A 20558-nucleotide genomic window follows, 5' to 3' on the forward strand; every position below is an offset into this window, starting at 1 on the left:
TTTCACCCACATAAGTGAGAAGTGTTGCATGTCTGATTAAGTAATTTCAGTTAAGCCAACTAAATTCAGACTATTAATCGAAGGTCAATATAGCACTATACAGAATACGGAAGAAAAAATATGCATACATTACCAGCTCTAACTTGTGAAATGACAGCAGCTTATTCATCCAGAACTCATACTTTTATTAGGGTAAAGAGAATTACTTTGTGGGGAGCAGAAAAAAATACTTTTCTGGTTTTAGTATCTCAACTAATCTCATTGCCCAGAGATTTTTTAATCATATCTTAGTTTGTATAACTGAAAAAAAGGATTTCTAATCCAGTCCCTCTGACTAACAGCTATACCAAATGGCAATTTAAAATGAGTTAAGAAACATCTTTTAGTGGATCGTTATTTGATAAAACACTGTAAACATCTGCAATAAAATGCTCTTTGATCACAGAGCATGAGATCATAATCACCTTTATAAATTTATCCCATCTTGTTCATTTCAACAGGAATTGTTTGAGAGAGACATCCTTCATTAGGTTTCCAAGGTTTCTTCAGGGGCATCTGATCTAGATTAAAGAAGCCAAAAGATTTCCCTGTGTCACTCACTCATCTTCAACTTAAGTACAGAGCGACTTTTAGTTTAATAGGTACAGAACACCTAACAACCAAATTTCTTTTTTATGTAACACAACATTTTCATGGTTTTTAATATCTATTAGAGAGAGAATCAGGTTCCAGGTGCTTTTAAATTCATAATACTGCTCATGCAGTCACGCTTTTTCAAAATGTGGACATCCCATTACTAAGAACATAGGAATAGCCATATTGGGTCAGATCAAATGTCCATATAGACCAGTATCCTGCCTGCCAACAGTGGCCAATACCAGGTGCCCCAGAGGGAGTGAACCAAACAGGTAACTATCTCTCTCCTGCCATCCATCTCCAGCTTCTGACAAACAGAGGCTAGTGACACCATTCATTACCCATCCTGGCTAATAGCCATTTATAGACCTAGCCTCCATGAATTTAGCTAGCTCTTTTTTAAACACACACACACACACACATACACCTCATAGAGCCGGAAGGGACCTTGGGAGGTCATCAAGTCCAGTCTCCTGCCCTCTAGGCAGGACAAAGCACCATCCCCCGCACCCGCCTCAAGGATTGAGCTCACAGCTCTGGGTTTAGCAGACCAATGCTCAAACCACCCTTTCATAGTCCTAGCCTTCACAGATTCATCTGGCAAAGAGTTCCACCATTTGACTGTGCGCTATGCAAAAAAGAATTTCCTTTTATTTGTTTTAAACCTGCAGCCCTTTAATTTCATTTGGTATCCCCTAGTTCTTATATTATGGGAACAAGTAAATAATTTTTCCTTGTTCACTTTCCCCACACCACTCATAATTTCATATATTTTTATCATATCCCCCCCCCTTAGTCTCCTCTTTTCTAAGATGAAACATCCTAGCCTTTTTAATCTAACTTTATATGGGACCTGTTCCAAACCCCTAATAATTTTAGTTGCCTTTTTCGGAACTTTTCCTAATGCCAATATATCCTTTTTGAGATGAGGTGACCACATCTGTATGCAGTATTGAAGATGTAGGCATACCATAATTATATATATATATATATATATATATAAAGTGTTTTATATAAGGGCAAAAAGATATATAAGGGTTTTATATAAAGGCAAAAAATATTCTCCATCTTATTCTCTATTCTTTTTTTTTAAATGATTCCTAACATCCTGTTTGCTTTTTTGACTGCACACTGTGTGGATGTTTTCAGAGGACTATCCATGATGACTTCAATATCTCTTTCCTGATTATTTGTAGCTAAATTAGCCCCCATCATATTATATGTATAGTTGGGTTTATTTTTTCCAATGTACATTACCTTACATTTATCCACATTAAATTACATTTGCCATTTTGTTGCCCAATCGCTCAGTTTCGTGCGATCCTTTTGAAGTTTTGCACAGTCTGGTTTGGTTTTAGCTATCTTGAGCAGTTTAGTATCATCTGCAAGTTTTGCTACCTCACAGTTTACCTCTTTCTCTAGATAATTTATTAATAAGTTGAATATGATTGGTCCTAGGACTGACCATTGAGGAACACTACTAGTCACTCCTCTCCATTCTGAAAATTTACCATTTATTTCTACCCTTTGTTTCCTGTCTTTTAACCAATTCTCCATCCATAAAGGATCTTCCGTCTTATCCCATGACAACTTCATTTGGATAGGAGGCTTTTGTGAGGGACCTTGTCAAAGACTTTCTGGAAATATAAGTACACTATGTCTACTGGATCCCCTTTCTCCATGCCTTTGTTAACCCCTTCCAAGAACTATAATAGATTAGTAAGATGGTATTTCCCTGTACAGAAACTATGTTGACTTTTGCCCAGCAAATTACGTTCTTCTATGTGGCTGGCAATTTTATTCTTTACTAAAGAATGTGCCTGACATATTTTTATTCTTTATGGGGAAGCGATACCTCAGTGGACTTGATGACCTTTCAAAGTCCCTTCTAGCTCTATGAGATAGGTATATCTCCATATATTATTATATTAAGTTCTGTATTGTATGTCTGCAACAGGCATTTTTTCTGGTCCATAGCTTCAACATTTACGTCTAAGTTCCAAATTCTTACTGCTTTCAACCTATATTTACACAATAATATTTCTTGATTTGAAATATGGGTTACTCACATTGGGTTGTCTGCCCCACATGAGATTGAAAGGGGTAAGACGGCAGGGAGGCCAATTAATTCCATAGGTGAAGAGCAGAAAATTCATTGAAAGTAGGCTCAGCTGTGCAGGAATGGGCAAGGCTGCTGCTTGGAATGAGTAGTCACTCCCTGGAAAGAAATATGAGAATTTGGTGCTGGTATACCCAGGGAATGGGGGACAGGGGACAGTAGGTGTACAAAGCACTCCAGGGAAGAAGCAGTAAGGGCTGGGATAGTAAAGCCCACAAATGTTAGGTTTAGGACCCCTGGAATGGAACTCCAGAGTAATGACTACTGGTCAGTGGGAAATTGGCACCATCAGGGAAGAGCCAGAGAGGACTGCATGGAAGGACTTTGGGTAACCCATTGGAAGAGGCTCAGTGATGAAGAGAAGACTGAAATTCCTGGGTTAAGATGGGCCACAGGATAGGGAAAGACACCAGGAGAGGGCTAAAACACCTTGCAAAGTTAATCCCCTGAATAGTCAGGAAGAGGCACTATTACCAAACAGTGGCCACTGTGACACACTGACAATGGGAATATAGTTTAAAAAAATCGCAATTCCAAAAGTCCAGGAAAATAGTACTAGGAGCTCTTTGATTTATCTGACTCACTCTCTGACTCAGGATTTGGGTCTCTTGAGGTCATGAAATTCTTGCCAGGGAGTTAAGGAAAAGTTGAGGCATTCCATTGCTTAATCAAGTTATAAATTAATAATACATTAATTGCAGCATTAAAAGAAAATGTTGTCTGGCTAGCTAAATGGGCAAAACATTGTCTGGTGTGACTTCTCATTTGTGCTCAGAAAGTACTGAGAAATGAAGAAGCAGGTGCAAGAACCATGCATCTGCCCAGAAAATTGAGAATGTAACTTGACTGCCTTCTCATAACAGATCTGCAACAGAAGCATTAGCCTAGAAATTTAGGATGTGATGTATAGATCCAGCTATGAAATTTCCAGCTGATTACAATGTTTCTCTCTAAAAATATGAATTTATTCCGTCAGACCTTTATATATGAATGATTCATGAGTTGTAAACTTGTCCATCTGATGTAGAGATATAAAAATTCATTATTCTTGAGTTGATCAACCTGTCAGTGTGCTGGGTTTTAAGTGAATGAATTCTATAGGAATTACCCTACTTGATTAACTTCAGTATGGCCCATCAAGTCCAGTATTGTCTCTTTCTTATAGTGACCTGTACCAAATATGTAATTGCAGGAAAACCTACTCGCAAGAGAAGTTTCTTCTTAACCCCCGTTAAGATTAGATGTTGGATTAAACCATACAAGTTGAGAATGATAATATCCCTTCAAAAACTCCTGTTTCTCTAATATTTACAACTCTGGCTATATTTTTTAGCCATGTAAATACCTAATCCTTTATCATCCCAGGCCTTAGAGCTGAGCTATATGATCTAATAGGTTTTTTTTCTGCCTGAAATTCTAGGCATGCAATCTTAGAAATTAATCTGTCACCGAACTGTTACTTAATAAGTGTCTGGACATGGGGACCAGTTCAGCCACAAAGCAGTGTCCTAAGCCATTCTCCTCTTTCATCCCATCAGTTTTCAAGGCAGAGATGGTGCAATGCTGGTGAGACTAACATGAAGGCAAGAGGGTCTTTATTATAAAAAATCAAGACATAGAACAAACGGAGTGCAAGGATTTGGAATGAAGATCTGCACCTTCTACCTGCTGTCATTTAAAGGGAAAAGTGAAAAAATGGATAACGTCATTTCATTTCCCAGTGTATTAATGGCTGTAGCAGTCATCTTCCTTAGTTTTTCATTATTCTCTTTTATATTATGAACTAGAATTTTTTTCTAATTCATTCAGTCCCTGGTGCAGTCTTTTAGATCTCTATCTTTGCCGTTTAATATATTTTTTAAACTTTCCCAACTTCAGTTTGCAAACTTTTCAGTCACTCCACTTGATGTTTTAAACATTACCCAAACCCTGAGGTATGGGGACAATGGCCTAACAAGTCATGTCAATGCCTAATTTCTATGATGCTGATGCTACAGCTGCTTTGTCTTACACTCATTTTATTTCTTGACTTTCCTCCTTCATCTGTATTGGCTTTCATAAATGTCTCATTTTATTGCTACATGTTATGCATTCCATATCCTCTGGGCACGCTTCAATCTATCATTCACGTTTTCAGTTTCTCTCTCCATGCTGTTTCCCCTCTGCTTTATCACACTTGATTGCTTTCAAACTGTTACAATGTTTCAAAATGTGCTATTCTCAAACGTAGTATATTTTCCCCCTTTGGCTTTACTTCAGACTTTATTTTATACTTAAGTAGATTACGATTACAGTGCAGCACAACTTTACTGGCAAACTGCATCCCAAAGTGTTTTGCAGAATTTAATATTTCAGTACTGCAAACAATAATTGTATATAAAAATAACAATGCTAAGACATTGCATAATAAATACATTCAAGCATTTGAGCCTAAAACTTTGAAAAAGCAAAACTAAGAAACAATCCAAAAGGCTAAAAATGTTTCAAAATAAGATTTGAAAAGAGATTCAGAGATGTGGGGACATAGAAGTGTAGATATCAGGGATCACAGAAGATGTAGAAAAGAATGTTCTCATACATGCAAAGGTGAACATGCAAAAGGACTGAAAAGTATCTAGTACTCAATGGCTGGTCTGAGCTCAGAGTGAGGAAAGAGAACTCCTGAATGATAGGCTGCACCTAGTCCTCAGCCTTAAAAAGGACAGTTTCTGCTACCCTTATTCCCACTGAGTGACACTTTACTTTATGAATAATCCCCAAAATGGTGCTCTTGCCCAAATATGGTCAAATAGAACTTGAAAGCTCAAGGAATCATATAAAGGTATTTGTTTTTCTTGTCACATATTCCATAAGAAAGAGATTGGTCACTCATGACACATCCCAGTGGCTCTCACTTGTAGTATGAAGGTATAAGCTTTTTTGATACACAGGGCTATAATCTAATTATTTCAGAAATACTTTCCTAGAACCCATTAATGAATTTTCCTTATAATGATCCTCTTGATTTTTGTGCATGTATACATGTCTTTCCCTTGTGTTTATAAGAAACACATTTTAACAGGTACAAAATAAGAATGATCTCTTAATCAATCTGTAAGATACTCCCATGTGGCACATATGTCCTGAATAGCATCAGAGGAGTAGCCATGTAAGTCTGTAGCTTCACAAAAAATAAAAATCAAGCAATTCAGTAGCACCTAAAGACTAACAATTTTATTTATTAGTTAATGAGCTTTCATGGGTAACACCTACTTGATCAGGCTCTGGAACAGAAATGTTTGCTCATTTAATGAAGTGTGTCTTACCAACAATAGATTTGTTAGTCTTTAAGGTGCCACAGGACTGCATGTTTTTTCCTGCGTAGCATGTGCATCCACAAAAGCAAGAATGAAACAAAAGCCTCATAACATTGACACATGGCTGGAACAATTATAAACACTCATGTTTAAATCTTATGTAAATCTTCGGGTATCACCTGACTTACAAATGCTAATAAAGGGTCCCTGATATTTATGAAAATGTCAGAAATATGCTTAAAGTGTAAATAGGAATAATATTTTTTAAATATTAAGCTAGAGCCTCCATCCAATGTAAATCTCCTTTGCTGTCCACCAGCAGCACAAAGGGCACTTAAATCTGCCCAGGCAGGGCAGCTGAAAATTTTCCTATCAGGTGCTTGAAAGCTGAGCTAGATCTGTGCCACATATTCTCTGCCTCTGCTGGGGAGCAATAATTGTGGGGGAGTCCTGAGTAGATTTTAGCAAGATAGAAGTGTGTGACTGCACCACCTTGTGTGTACTAGCTGACAAATCAAACTGATGGGAAGGGTTCCTAAGGAGTAGGTTAGAGCAGTCCTGTAGACTAACTTTTGGATGTTACCTTAATGCAGTGTTTTTTTTTGTGTTGGTACAGAGCACTGGCACCTCTGCAGCTGCATCTGTGGGGCTGGCTGGAGAACGGGGAGCACTGACTTAATGTCAGAATCTGTAGAGGTTAGCCCATCACTATTAAGCTAATTCTATACAAGACTTTTTAAAAGCTGTTGCCCTTATAGGAAGATTCGATTTCTTTATTCAAAACTTGACTGGAAGGACTTTCCAGACAGTCTAGTTTATGCATAAGTTGTTGTCAGTTAAGGATCAGAATTGTACAAAATTTCTCCTCTGATAGGAATTTCTAGTGCTGTGAAAGATATGCACTTCATCCCTCTGAGACGAGTTCTTGGCAACTCATCTAGCTTTGCTATCTGGCCAAAATTTGGGCTATGTCTACACTAGCACTCTATGTTGAAGTAGCCTATTTCGACGTAAGAACATTGAAATAGCTACTTTGACGTGTATCATCTACACGTCCTCCAGGGCTGGTGCCATTGACATTCAACATCAAAGTAGCGACGGAGAACATCAAAAGGAGACGCCCCGGAAGGAAATGCAGAGCGTCCACACACACAAGCACTCCCCATCGAAATAAGGGGCCAGCAAAGCTCAAAGCCACTCCCTTAAAGGGCCCCTCCCAGACACACTCGGCCTGCACAGCACGAGATCCACAGAGCCGACAACTGGTTGCAGACCCTGTGCATGCAGCATGGACCCCCAGCTGCAGCAGCAGCAGCCGCCAGAAGCCCTGGGCTAAGGGCTGCTGCACACGGCGACCATAGAGGGCTGGACAGAGTGTCTCTCAACCCCTCAGCTGATGGCCGCCATGGAGGACCACACTATTTCAAAGTAGCGGGACATGGATCATCTACACATGCCCTCCTTCGACATTGAATGTTAAAGTAGGGCTCTGTTCCCATCTTCAGATGGGAATACTGATTTCGATGTCTAGCGGCCTAACATCAATTTCAACGTCGAAATAGCACATGGCTCATGTAGATGTGACGTGTGCTATTTCGACGTTGTGCTGGCTACTTTGAAGTAGCCAGCTAGTGTAGACGCACCCTTGGTGTTAAAAAGATAGGTTCAGAAAAAAAGTCTAGCACTCCATTAGGCAAAAGGAAATTTTCCCGTTGATTTCAGGGGGATTTTGATCAAGCTTTAAATTGGTTAACTTTAAGAACCACAGTTGGCTCTGACAATGTCTGAATTTTTTTTCTTTTGACCTGCAATGGCCTCATAACACATACTTTCTCAGAAGTATAAAATACTGTTAAACTACCTGTACATATATCAGAGACGTAGCCATGTTTGTCTGTATCTTCAAAAACAACAAGTCCTGTAGCACCTTAAAGACTAACATATATTTTGGAACATAAGATTTCGTGGCAAAGACCCTCTTCATATGCTCCAAAATATCTCTTAGTCTATAAGGTGCCACAGGACTTCTTGTTGTACCTGTACGTAATGGATCAAATTCAGGTGTGACTTCACTGAAGCCATTAGGTTTGTAACTAGTCTAAATTGATCACATATCTTATACTTAATATAGACTATGTAAATTCTTTGCATGGGGCAGTATCTCCCTATTGTGGGTACAACACAAAGTAAATGTGGCATTATTATAAAATTAATGGAGTGGAGAATACCTGGAACTAGAATTTGGTGAGTAACGTTGTAACAGGTTCAGTCACAGAGGCCCCTTGTGACTGTCACTTCATGGCTATGTCTACACGTGTATGCTACATCGAAATAGCTTATTTTGATGTAGCGACATCGAAATAAGCTATTTCGATGAATAACGTCTACACATCCTCCAGGGCTGGTGCCGTCGACGTTCAACGTCGAAGTTGGGCAGCACCACATCGAAGTAGGCGCTGTGGGGGAGCGTCTACATGCCAAAGTAGCACACATCGAAATAAGGGTGCCAGGAACAGCTGCAGACAGGGTCACAGGGCGGACTAGCACTTCCGGGGCAACAGCTAGCTGCTCCCTTAAAGGGCCCCTCCCAGACACACTCAGCCTGCACAGCACGTGGTTTGCACAGCCATAGGCACGCACACCTTGGCAATGCAGTCATGTACCCCCAGCAGCAGCAGCCAGAGGTCCACCCAGCCGCCCCTGTAGGAGCAGTGCTCGCCCTGCTCAATGCCATGCAGGAGACAGCTGATCATATTCTAGCCACAGAAGAGGAGCTGCCCCCAGGGGAGGAGGAAGCAACCCCAGACCCTGCAGCCCCCTCCCCCCCCCCGCCGCACACGCCGCCGGCTGTGGAGCTACCCCACGAGCACCGACTGGTGGGAGTGGCTGGTGCTCAGAGAGTGGGACGACAACCGCTGGCTCCAGAACTTTCGCGTGAGCCGGCAAACATTTCTGGAGCTATGCCAGTGGCTCATCTCAGTACTGAGGCACCAGAAGACCGCCATGCAGCGTGCCCTCAGCATGGAGAAATGGGTCGGCATCGCTGTCTGGAAGCTGGCCACTCCAGACAGCTACCAATCCGTGGGCCAGCAGTTTGGCGTCGGCAAGGCCACCGTGGGGGCTGTCCTCATGGAGGTAAGAGGACCCACGGGGAGGGGGAGGCAGCCCTGGCAGGGGAGGGCCAGACACACCCTGCACACTCCTCATTGGTGCTCTCCCATGTCCTTCCCCTGCAGGTTGTCCGCGCCATCAATGCCCTGCTCCTCCACAGGCTCGTGCGGCTTGGGGACCCGGATGCCGCCATCGCAGGCTTTGCCACCCTGGGCTTCCCCAGTTGCTTTGGGGTTCTGGATGGGACCCATATCCCCATCCGTGCCCCGGAGCACAGTGGAGGACGCTTCTTAAACAGGAAGGGCTACCACTCAGTTGTCCTCCAGGCCTTGGTGGACAGCCGGGGCTGCTTCCTGGACGTATATGTTAGCTGGCCTGGCAGCACCCACGACGCCTGGGTATTCTGGAATTTGGGCCTGTGCCGCCAGTTGGAGGCAGGGACCTACATCCCCCAGCAGGAGATCCCTGTGGGGGACACCACCATGCCCCTCTGTGTCATCGCAGACGCGGCATACCCCCTCCGGCCCTGGCTCATGCACCCTTACACGGGCCATCTGTTAGCCAGCCAGGAGTGCTTCAATATGTGCCTGAACCACGCACGCCAGGTGGTTGAGCGCACATTTGGCCACCTCAAAGGGCGCTGGAGGTGTCTCCTCACCCGCCTTGATGCAGGCCCCACCAACATCCCCCAGATTGTGGGTGCGTGCAGCGCTCTCCACAACCTGGTGGAGAGCAAGGGGGAGGCATTCTTTCAGGGCTGTGCTGTGGAGGCTGGCAGGGCCGATGTGCAGCCACTCGCTGCCCCCAGTCGCCAGATGAACCCTGAAGGGATCCAGGTCCAGGAGGCCCTCCGGGCCCATTTCGACGAGGCCGCGGGGTGAATGCTGGCAGGCCCCCCACTGCACCCCCCCCATCCTCTACCACACTCCCTGCCCCTACACCCACACCACAGAGCACCCAAGAGCACCCCCCCACACTTTTCTTGAAAATAAAAATAGACGTTGTTCGTGAAACCAGAAAACGTTGAACTGTTATTATTATTATATATTATTTACAACCAATATAAATATTATATATATTATATGGATGATAAAGAAAAAAAAGGGGAAGACAAGGAAGGGGAGAACTATTTACATGGGGGGCAGGTATCATAAAATAACAGGGGTCTAATACAAACTATATACAAAACACAAGTAAACGGGGATATGTACAAAGGGGGGGACGGGCCACGTCCTGGGCCCCGCACCCCCTAATATCCAGCGCTGGGGTGGGCAGCCACGACCTGCGCCTCGGCCTCAGCCCTGGCCGGGGCTGGCTGGGGGCCGGGCGGACCGGTAGATATGGCCGGCGGGTGTCAGCAGGCCCCAGGTCTCCCTCGGCGGAGGGCCCCTTGGTGGCGGACGGCAGTGCGACGGCGGGTGGAGCGGCGGGTGGAGCAGGCAGGGCGGGCAGAGCGGCGGCCGGTGCGGCATGGGGGGGCCAGGTAGTCCACAATGAACTCGAAGGTGTGCATAAAGGCCCCCCATGCCTCCTGGCGCCAGGCCAGCGCCCGCTCCTGCAGATGGAGCCGCTGCTCCTTCAACCGCAGGCACTGCTCCGAGACCTCCAGCTGCCAATGGAGGATCGCCAGCAGCTGGGGGTCTGGCGCCGTCCATGGGTGCTGCTGGGTCTGCCGTCGTCCCCGCCCTGGGGCTGGTCGGTGCTCCGCCGAGGGGCTGGCCTGGAGTGATGGCCCTGGTGCGCTCTCCGGGACCACTGACACCTCGCCAGCGCTCTCCGGTCCCTCCGATGGTGCAGCTGCGGAACATGGGGGGGTAAGAAGAGTGGAGACAGCCGTTAGTGTGGCCCCCGAGCTGTGGCCCTTGTCCCCCTACCCCTCTGCTGCTGGTTCCCCATCCCCATCCCCAGGAGATGCTACTGCTGCTGATGGGTGTCCCACCCCCTTCCCCCCAGGGGACCCTAGATTCCGTTCCCCCCATCCCCAGGGATGGGGCATGGCACTGTCATGCTGGTGGGGCAGGGGCTGATGCACTCTTCTGAGGGACATGCCACTGCTGTCCTTGGGGCCATGGTCATCTGGGCATGTGGAGGGCCCTGGTCATGTCTGTTGCCCCCACCCCTCAACCCCGGGGGTGTGCACCGGGCGGGTACATACCTGATGGTCCGCTCCCACAGTCGGGGGACACCCGGTGGGCGGACGCCCTGCTGGAGCTCCGAGATGGTATGGCGATCCGGAGCTGCCCATCACTGGAGGAGGATCCCCACTCCTCCTCCTCCTCCTCCGGTGTCCCGGGGTGGGCTCCTGGGGGGGACCCTGGGGTGCGGGACTTGCTTCCAGGGCAGACTCCGCCTCCGGGACCTGCTGGGGCTCATCGGCCGAGGTATCAAGAGTGGCTGGAGGGGAGGAGGTGTGCCAGGGGCCCAGGATTTCCTTGAGCTCCCTGTAAAAGGGGCAAGTGATGGAGGCGGCCCCAGATCGGCTGGCCGCATCCCGGGCCTGGGCGTAACCCTGCTGCAGCTCCTTCACCTTACTCCTGATGTGGTCAGGAGTGCGGGCAGGGTGACCCCAGTCGGCCAGGCCCTCAGCCAGCCGAGCAAACACATCCGCGTTCCTCCTCTTGCTCCCCATTACCTGGAGCACCTCTTCCTTGCTCCAGAGCCCCAGCAGGTCCCAAAGCTCGGCCTCCATCCAGGAGGGGCCCCACTGCCACTTCCCGGGCTGGCTGCCAGCCTGAAAGCCCTGGCTCCCCTTGGGGGGAGTGCCCTGTGGTCGCTTGGGGGGCTGGCGGGTGGCCATCACAGTGGGGGCGGGTGTCTCTTGGCTGCTGTGAGACGTGCAGGCCGGCTGCGTGGCTGTGCTGCCGCCTGCATGCTCTCTCAGCTTCCTGCACAGGAAGGCAGGGGGCGGGGACCTTTAAGGGGCCGCTGCACGCGGCGACCATCGAGCTCTGGGGCTGGAGAGAGCATCTCTCAACCCCTCAGCTGATGGCCGCCATGGCGGACCCCTCTATTTCGATGTTGCGGGACGCGCATCGGCTACACGTGCCCTACTTCAACATTCAACGTCGAAGTAGGGCGCTATTCCCATCTCCTGATGGGGATAGCAACTTTGACGTCTCGCCACCTTACGTCGATGTCAACTTCGAAATAGCGCCGCCACGTGTAGTTGTGGCGGGCGCTATTTCGAAGTTGGCGCGGCTACTTCAAAGTAGCCGGCACGTGTAGACGTGGCTCGTGTGAAATAATAATAAGCATCCTTTCTAGCCCTCCTGCCCACCCCTCATCTCTGTCCTACTGACACAGGCCCCTCTGTCCTCCTCCAGCACTGACACAGAGCTAGGATCACAGTCCTTTCCAGTATAATGGAGACACTGAAATCAGCTCAGTTATGGGACATTTCTGCAAAAGGGACTTGCCTCAGTGCACAAATGCAGAGCCTCAAAGGCTGTGGAAAGCTTAAGCTCACCTTCAGCACCTTTGAGAGCTGTCTTGGGGCTAGGTGGGAGGGGAGCCCAGCTCCATGCCCCTAAAGGGGTGAAAGAAGTGGTGGAAAGGTGGAGCCTAGGGCATTGCTCCTTCAGCAACCACCCTCTCCCAGCCATGCGCAGCTGGAAGCTGGAATTGCACTACCACAGCAATTCAAAGGGTCCCAGACCAGCAATCTCCACCCATGCTACTCCGACAGTGGCAGCTGAAGTGCTGGGCCCTCTTGAAATGCCAGGCCTGGGGCAACTGCCCCTTATGTCCACCTGCCTTTGTGGGCCTGTTCACCCTCTTTCTCAGGGTAAAGAGAGAGATGCACACAGACTCCTTGCCCTCCCTCTCCCCGTAATATTAATTGCACTGGCATTGTTTGAATAAATAGAAGTGATTTTATGAAGTAGAAAAGGTAGGATTTAAGTGGTCGTAAGAGATGCAGAGTAATGCGACTGAAACAAAATAAAACAGAGAACAGAAGCTAAGCTTAATACCCTCAGAGTTATTCTGACATAGACTGGAAAATCTCCCATCTGGGCTTGATCCTTCCCCCCATTCAGTCTTAGCTGTTTCCAGTGGTCATCTGGGGAGGTAAGCAAGGGTGTTCTGACTTGTCACCACCAGTGTAAGGAATTCTTACCAGACGGGACAAGGAGTCTGTACATGTCTCTCTCTCTTTATCCTATGAAAAAGGACAAACATGAGCTTATCTTGTATCAAACCACATATAAATGGATTTCTCTGGTGTTCAGGTACCATGAGACTTCTACTATAAATGAATCACATAGCTTAATCTTTTAATGTAAATTCTTTACTGGGGAAGTATCTCCCTATTTGGTTGGTACAGCACAAAGTAAATGAGGCAATACTATAAAACCAATGGAGTGGAGACTCCCTGGAACTAGAATTCGATGAATAAAAGGATGATAAATTGGTAGAATTAATTGGAGGAACTGTACAGATTCAAAGGACAAAGAGCATGCAGGTGCGGGCCAGGGGTTATTTAATGTGCTTATTTAAACTGAACGAAATGGATGACCATATGGAAGCTCTGGATCTGTAGTACAGCGGTACCATTGGAGCAAGAGCACACTGAAGAAGGGATGCAGAATGATGCAATGATATTTAACCAGATTATTATTCTGGGTATCTTTATGAGGGAAACTTACAAAACTGTCATTTATGGATAAATTGATGTCTCCTGAAATGGAACACTAAATAGATAGTCTGGGCTCAATCCTCCCCCCATTCAATCTTAGATGTTCCGAACAGTCATCTTGGGTGGTACGCCAGGGTGTCCTGACTTGCCACCACCAGTGTAAGGAATTCTTACCAGAGGAGAGAGGGAGTCTGTACATCTCTCTATCTCTGGAAGTCAGGAGATTTTCAAAGTGTGTAACAAATTCCTGTTAAGCCAGCAGTACCAGAAGACCAGATACTTGCTGCTGTGCATTGACACTATGATCATGTACATGAGCTGAGGACCAACCCCAGTTAGTTTTGGGCCTCTCCTAATTTTTTGTTTTCCACGTTTCAGATCTTGTATGTGTCCTGTGGCCTGCTCCAAGAAGGGTATTTTGTATGAAGATAATTTCTTAAACTGAATTTAGTTCAGGCAACTCAGCTAGTGTATCAAGATAAGGCGACGCTAAAAATACCCCAGTCCCATTGGATTATGGGCAATGGATTATGTTTAATGTTGGAGAGGAAAATATCATACAGGCTGCTGCTCAAGCTCTCCAAAATAACCATCCTATCTCTGCATAAAGCCCTTCTCTTCTGAGAGGGAGGTCTTTTTTCAGTGTCTGTTCTTGAAACTCGTGGAAAATTTTCTGTGTCCCTTTTTTGTTGGAAAATTTATGTCCCTTTCCTAATTAAATGGCATTCCATGCATTCAGTCATACCACTTGCCTAAATATATCCCTGGGAAATATTTTCCTTCTAATGTCAGCATCATGCTAGTTGATGTTTGAACCCAAATGTAAGATTGGGCCCTGCCACCTGGCTAAAAATGGGCCAGGTCAAACATGATACTCCTGTGTGCCCCATAGGCAGCCTTTCTGCTCCCACTCCCAAATATTATTTTTTTCTGGGCATAAAAGCCTAGTTGAAAGCAGGAATTTGCATACTGTCAAGATGAAGAAGAAGAATCATTAATAATTAAATAATCAGTGTCCATGCATCCTGCTAAACAAATATTGGCTTATCTGCATTTTTCCATGATTTTCTTCAGTAACCCCAGCTTCACAAAAGAATACTGTGAAACACGTTTTGCTAATCCAAAATTAGTTTCTAATTATTCATGGATCATTCCTCCTGTCAGATTCCTGATAATTTGTCATATTCCTGATAATTAACTGAAAGCAGTGATCCAACAAAACAAATTGTGAGATGAGTAATTTGTCAAATCTTCCTTAATTAGTCCAATTAGAAAAACTCTGTAAACCTAACAGTTGGTAAAACTAGGAGACAGCATTCCAGACATTGACTTAGAACAACAAGTAAATACCTAATTCTCTGGTGGATTTGTGGCATTTAGTAGCTACAAAAAATTGCACAAGATTTTGTTTGTGTTTGTATGAAAAACAATTTAAAAAGGGACTCAGGGATTTTCATACCAGGAATATCGTCAAACTCATATATAAACGTAAATTCATTTAGCCTCCCCTTTTATTTTTGTATATCATTCATGTTACATCTGTAATTACTTGAAGGCTTTTCTTTTCACTTATACATTGACTTGGTATTTCTCAGTTTAATTTAATTTTCCTTATTGTTGAATGTGAACGGCTGCTTCTTTTCTTGCAAAGAGGTTATAGTGTTGAAGTTATCACACTACCGTTATTTCAATAGCAATGGTGTCTATTCATGGACACAGTCACCAGATGGCTTAAATAGAGGATCATGAAGGTGTGGCAGTAGGGATATTTGGTAGGGAGGTAGGCCATATATGAAATACTAACATAGGGAAAACACAAAATGCCTAGCCAGGTAAATTACATTTGACATGAAAGTATTTTCATTGTTTCCTCAAGTATGGAAATGACTTCTAATCTATATAAGGGAGTGCTTTTTAGACATTATTTGATCCAACTTACAAAAAGAATGAGGTGGGGGGCAAAAAACAGAACATTGACTTTAAAATTCAGCAACCACAGCAGAAGTTTGTGTAGGGCAATCTCTATAATCTCATCTGGAATAGCAAGGATCCTGCTGTATCTCTATAACAGATATTCTCTTGGTGATACAGCCTGATCAATGGATTATGCATTAATCATATTGATTACATAAGAATTCCCAGTTAGCACTTCTGAAGGTTGAGAGGTTCTTGTTCCAAGATCAGGCCTCTTTTCTATTTAAAATAATGTGTCAGTACATTGAACAAAGTCACAATCACTCCAATTCAGTGAGACAATTACAGATTCTACAGAATGGGCAGTTGAACATCCACACATCACACCATCACTTTCAGAAAAACCTGAAATATTACCTATTATGTTCTTCATGACTATCACCTTCCACATCAATCACCACCATTTTGGCACCTCACAACAGTTATATTTCTCTCTCCCCTATTGCTAGGCTGAGAAGCTACTTTTATAATAGGTTATGCTAATGTCACCATGTCTAATGCATATTGGGTAGGGTTCCCTATCCTTTATTTTTTATTTCTGCATTCTGTTATTCGAGTGGCCTTCTAGTGGTTAGTATACCAGTGATCTCAATTTATGATATATGTCGTCTAGTCATCTGCAGATGTTGACTCATATTCTTGTGGTTGGTAGGTGCCATTATGGAAAACACCAACAAAATTCCCCTTGTACATTCAAGTTTTAGTTCCCCAAAACTTAGAGGGGGGCCACTGGGGTATTTTTCTGTGTCAAAATCCATAGGGCTCAAGCCTTATGCTAATTTCCAATTCTAATGTCTTACAAGATAAAAGGCCTGTATGTTCCTTGCATTACTGATGAATATGATAAAGGTGGAATATAATGAAAGCAAGTCAGTGAACATAAAGGCAAGCTAGCCTTCTGGGCTATAGTGTACAGTGCAATCGGTTTTGTTTATATAACTTTTCATTATCCGACCCTTTGTTGAAATATGGCATTGACATTAACCAGTGCTGAAATTAATGCTTGTTGTCCTAGATGTGTGATAACTGACATTTAAAAAAACAAAAACAAAAAGTGGAAATCATACCCCGTGATTAGCGAGTAGAAGACTGGAAGTCAAAACTCTGCAGGTGCATGAGAATAGAATAGGGTAAGATGGAACCATAAAATTATTACAACTCTGTCTACCAGCAGTCAATCTGAAGAAAAGTCAATGCATCCTAAGACTGAAGTGAAGGTGGGGGTAGTGAGGTTGCACTGGAACTTCCTTTGATCAGCTGTTATGCCCATAATCTTCCAGTGGGGTGCAAAGGGTGGGAGAGCATAAATTGCTAGTTCACACCAGTCACTAAATCATAGTAAAAGACAATGCTTTCCCAATATTTTTTTCCATATAAGTGATTGCTTTGGGTATCATAGGAATGCTATTTTGGTGATCAGTTCTCAGGTGGTGGCCCATGTAATAGTGACAGGCAAAGAGATGGTCCAGGATACCTATTTATTAAGATCTAGCCCGAACAACAGAAGAAAACTGGAAAAACAACATGATATATCCTTTAGTCTCTGTCACAGATGGTGGCAGGGACCCTGAACCAATGAACCAGTCCTTATCAGAGCTGATCCCCAAAAGAAAAAAGGTCAGCCAAACAATTTTTTTCCATTAAAACAAATACAATTCACAAGACCATGTTCCTTTTGATGCAAATTTAAATGGGAAAAAGTCAAAATATTTCATTTTGACCACATTGAAAGCTTTGGTAGGTTATAAACCCACAAGGGAATTTACTTGGAATGTTTATAATAGTATAATTAATGTTTTAACATAAGAAAAGAATTTTTATGGCTCTGAACAACAAAGTGGAATTTTTCATTTAATGGTAATTTTGTCTTTTCACTACAAATCTGAGCAGTTCCCAAAAGTCAGAATGTCTCGCATAACAGACATTCTGGTTCCACGTGAGCATTAGAACTTACTCTGCTGCTAACCAGTACCCAGAGGCCACAGTCAGGCAACAGGTGGTTTGTGTGCTTGTCTCCTGCATGTGATTCAGATACAGCAGTAATGACTGTGACAGAAACTTTTTAAAATGTATCTAGTTGTTAGTTAAAATAGCACTACTTGTGTGATCAAGTCTGGCAGCAATCTCAGTTTCATTCTCTGTAATAGAGCACGTAATAGTGAGAAGTGTAGCATTCTATAATATCACACAGGATCTGAGGCATTTCCAACTGAAGCAAAACTACTTATGCTATAGGTTGTACCTACAGCTACACAAGAAGCAGCAGCCAGTTTGGGTGAGGAATAATAGTAATGGTTGATGCCCAAAACAGCCAGTGGTATTGTAGATACTAGAGAATTTGCCCTTGTATCCTCTACAGCAACTTTGTTCCCATTTCCCTGTAAAAAGAAAAATCTGGAATACCTTTTTGTGGGGGTCAGGGGAATCACGGGATATGATTTTTGTTGGGGTCTGGGACATTGATTGAGTCATGAGGGGAAGAAAACAGTTTCTTTAGTCTCACCAATCCAACCCTCTCACACCCAGCTCCTATTCAACTCTCCCTGCCAACTTCCACCCAATAGTTCAGCATCAACCTGGATTACCGGAACAGTCTTATTCCCTCTAAATTGACCCATGACACCATCAAACCAGCACAATACCTCTGTACACTGCAGTGAAATAATGAGCATGTCTCAACTGAAGTTTTATATTCAGCCCATGCTCACAGATAACAAGATCATCCAATGACTGTTCACTGAGCCACGAAGAATAAATTCAGTGATTTTGGTTCAGTTCTTGTATGAGCAAGTGTCTGCCTTGCGTAAGAAAGTTAGTCCTCAGCCTTTCTGGACTGCTGTACTCCTTTCAGGAGTGTAAGCCTTACTATCCAGAGCTGAAGCATGTAAATTAGCTTTGCAGGGACTTTTGTGACATGACGCCCCAGGGAACTACCTTGCTTGCCATTCCCTAAGGCCAGTCTTGCATCTGCAAATACCACCTCCCAAACCGACTTGTTACCCCCAACCCCGTGATTCGTATCCCCCAGGTAAGAAACTCTGATCTAGTTGAACTGAGAAGATTGCTTTATATCCCTGGTCGAGATAGTAACATACAACAGTGCCACTTTCAGCACTGTCTGGTAATCACAGCAAAGTGACCAAAGATTGAATGGCAAATGAAATAGACTATAATTCTTTTCAATATCAGAGGTAAGTCATAATTACTGGCAATATGAAGAAGCTTATACTAATAGTACTAGTGAGCAAGATTACAGAGCAGGGCTGTTGCTATTTCTATTAACATGCTCAGAAGCCAGAACTCTGGGTGCATTTTTAAAATAGAGATGATAAATATGTTTCAGGGATCAAAACAAAGGGTGGATTAAACCAGTTCAGTTAAAATGAAAAACAATCCAAGGCCTAAATTCACACTCAATTTGAATCAAAACATTTTTGAAATTAATGTTTGGATAACTTTTACTTCCTTATTTTGCATTGCTCTGTGCCACTGTACTTCTGGGTTCTGGCTGGACCTGGCTGTGCTGGGAAGTGGTGACCATAGTTATTCAGATGGTATTTCTTTTTAACTGGAAATCGGAGACCTCTCCAAGATAACTCCTTTGAGTATTACTATAATTAAAACATTCTTAGCCCAATTTTGCAAACACAATCAGTTTGGAAAGGTCAGACTCTGGATTCCTAGGTTCTTATCTAAACATTCTGAGATCTACCCATCAGTAATTTGCATCGATTACCAGATAAAGCAGATGGGAGCAAGCAAAGTATAGTAGAAGCTTAACTTAAAAGTTTTATAAAGATATGAATAACATCGTAATACGCTAGCTACTGTCTTGCACTGCTGCGTAATTTAGTGCAGTCTGCTGAGTTTCTATTTTGGCACTTACCGCTTAACAGATAAATGTGATAAAGAAGCTTTCCTGGCTTCAAGGAGGTTGTCGGTTATTGAATCAGACTGACCTTAATAACACACCCAATAACAGTTCCCTTTCTGGTAATGAAAATAAAATCTCCACTTAGCAAGGCTGGCAGCTGTCCACTCTTTGTGCTTTACTACTGACATGCATGTGACTCACAGTGTAAGACAAAATTTGTAGCTGTATTGTAGGATGCAGAACTACAAAACTGGGCAAGGAAAGCACTCACGCAAGCTAAGCTTTCAGGCTGTGTCTACACTAAAGGGTTTTGCCAACAAAATCTATGGAGCATTCGGATTCCCAGGGTGTTCTGTCGATAGTTAATTGACAGAATGCAGCACTTTTTTTGACAGTCTTATCTCGCTCTGGCACCATGACTAGCTGGAGACCCCTGTGTCTCTCAGTAAGCATTGAAGCTGCGCTTTCCCTTGTGGAGGTAGGTAAGCTTTGGCATGGGCAGGGAGCAGACGTCAGGGTGGGGGTGCCTTTAAGAGAATTGCCAGCCAGGAATCCCCTCTGATAGTGTTCCAAGTGGCCACCCTGTCAATAGAGCAGTCAGGTAGTTGGACCACACTATGTCAACAGAACAGATCAGAAGATCCCAGGAGCATCTACACAGAAAAGGCATTCTTCCAGAAGAAAATGAAATCCAGGCATTGGCCTCACTTAACCAGTCCTCCAATTCCCATACTGGGAGCCCAAAGCCATCCTCTGGCTCCCCTGGGGGTTGGCCCCCAGCAGAGTCCTCAGGCTGTCAGGCAGGGAGCACAGACTTGTCATCTGGCTCCTCTGGAGGCTCAGCTCCAGCAGAGAACTCAGCCTCCCAGGAAGGGAGCCCAGGGCCATCCCCTGACTCCTCTTGATGCCCAG

The 20558-nt window shown here is 44.3% G+C and overlaps 1 long non-coding RNA gene across 1 annotated transcript; it reads right to left on the reverse strand.

Moving 5' to 3' along the window:
- Positions 1 to 441: 441 nt before the first annotated feature.
- LOC142012067 (uncharacterized) lies at positions 442 to 19749 on the reverse strand. The gene is made up of 3 exons (XR_012645254.1): positions 19659 to 19749; positions 2706 to 2854; positions 442 to 560 (listed from the first exon to the last, which is right to left on the reverse strand). It is a non-coding gene; the product is annotated as an uncharacterized LOC142012067 (long non-coding RNA).
- Positions 19750 to 20558: the final 809 nt, after the last annotated feature.

This window comes from Carettochelys insculpta, chromosome 4 (genome assembly GCF_033958435.1).
Source record: "Carettochelys insculpta isolate YL-2023 chromosome 4, ASM3395843v1, whole genome shotgun sequence".
Lineage (NCBI taxonomy): Eukaryota > Metazoa > Chordata > Testudines > Carettochelyidae > Carettochelys > Carettochelys insculpta.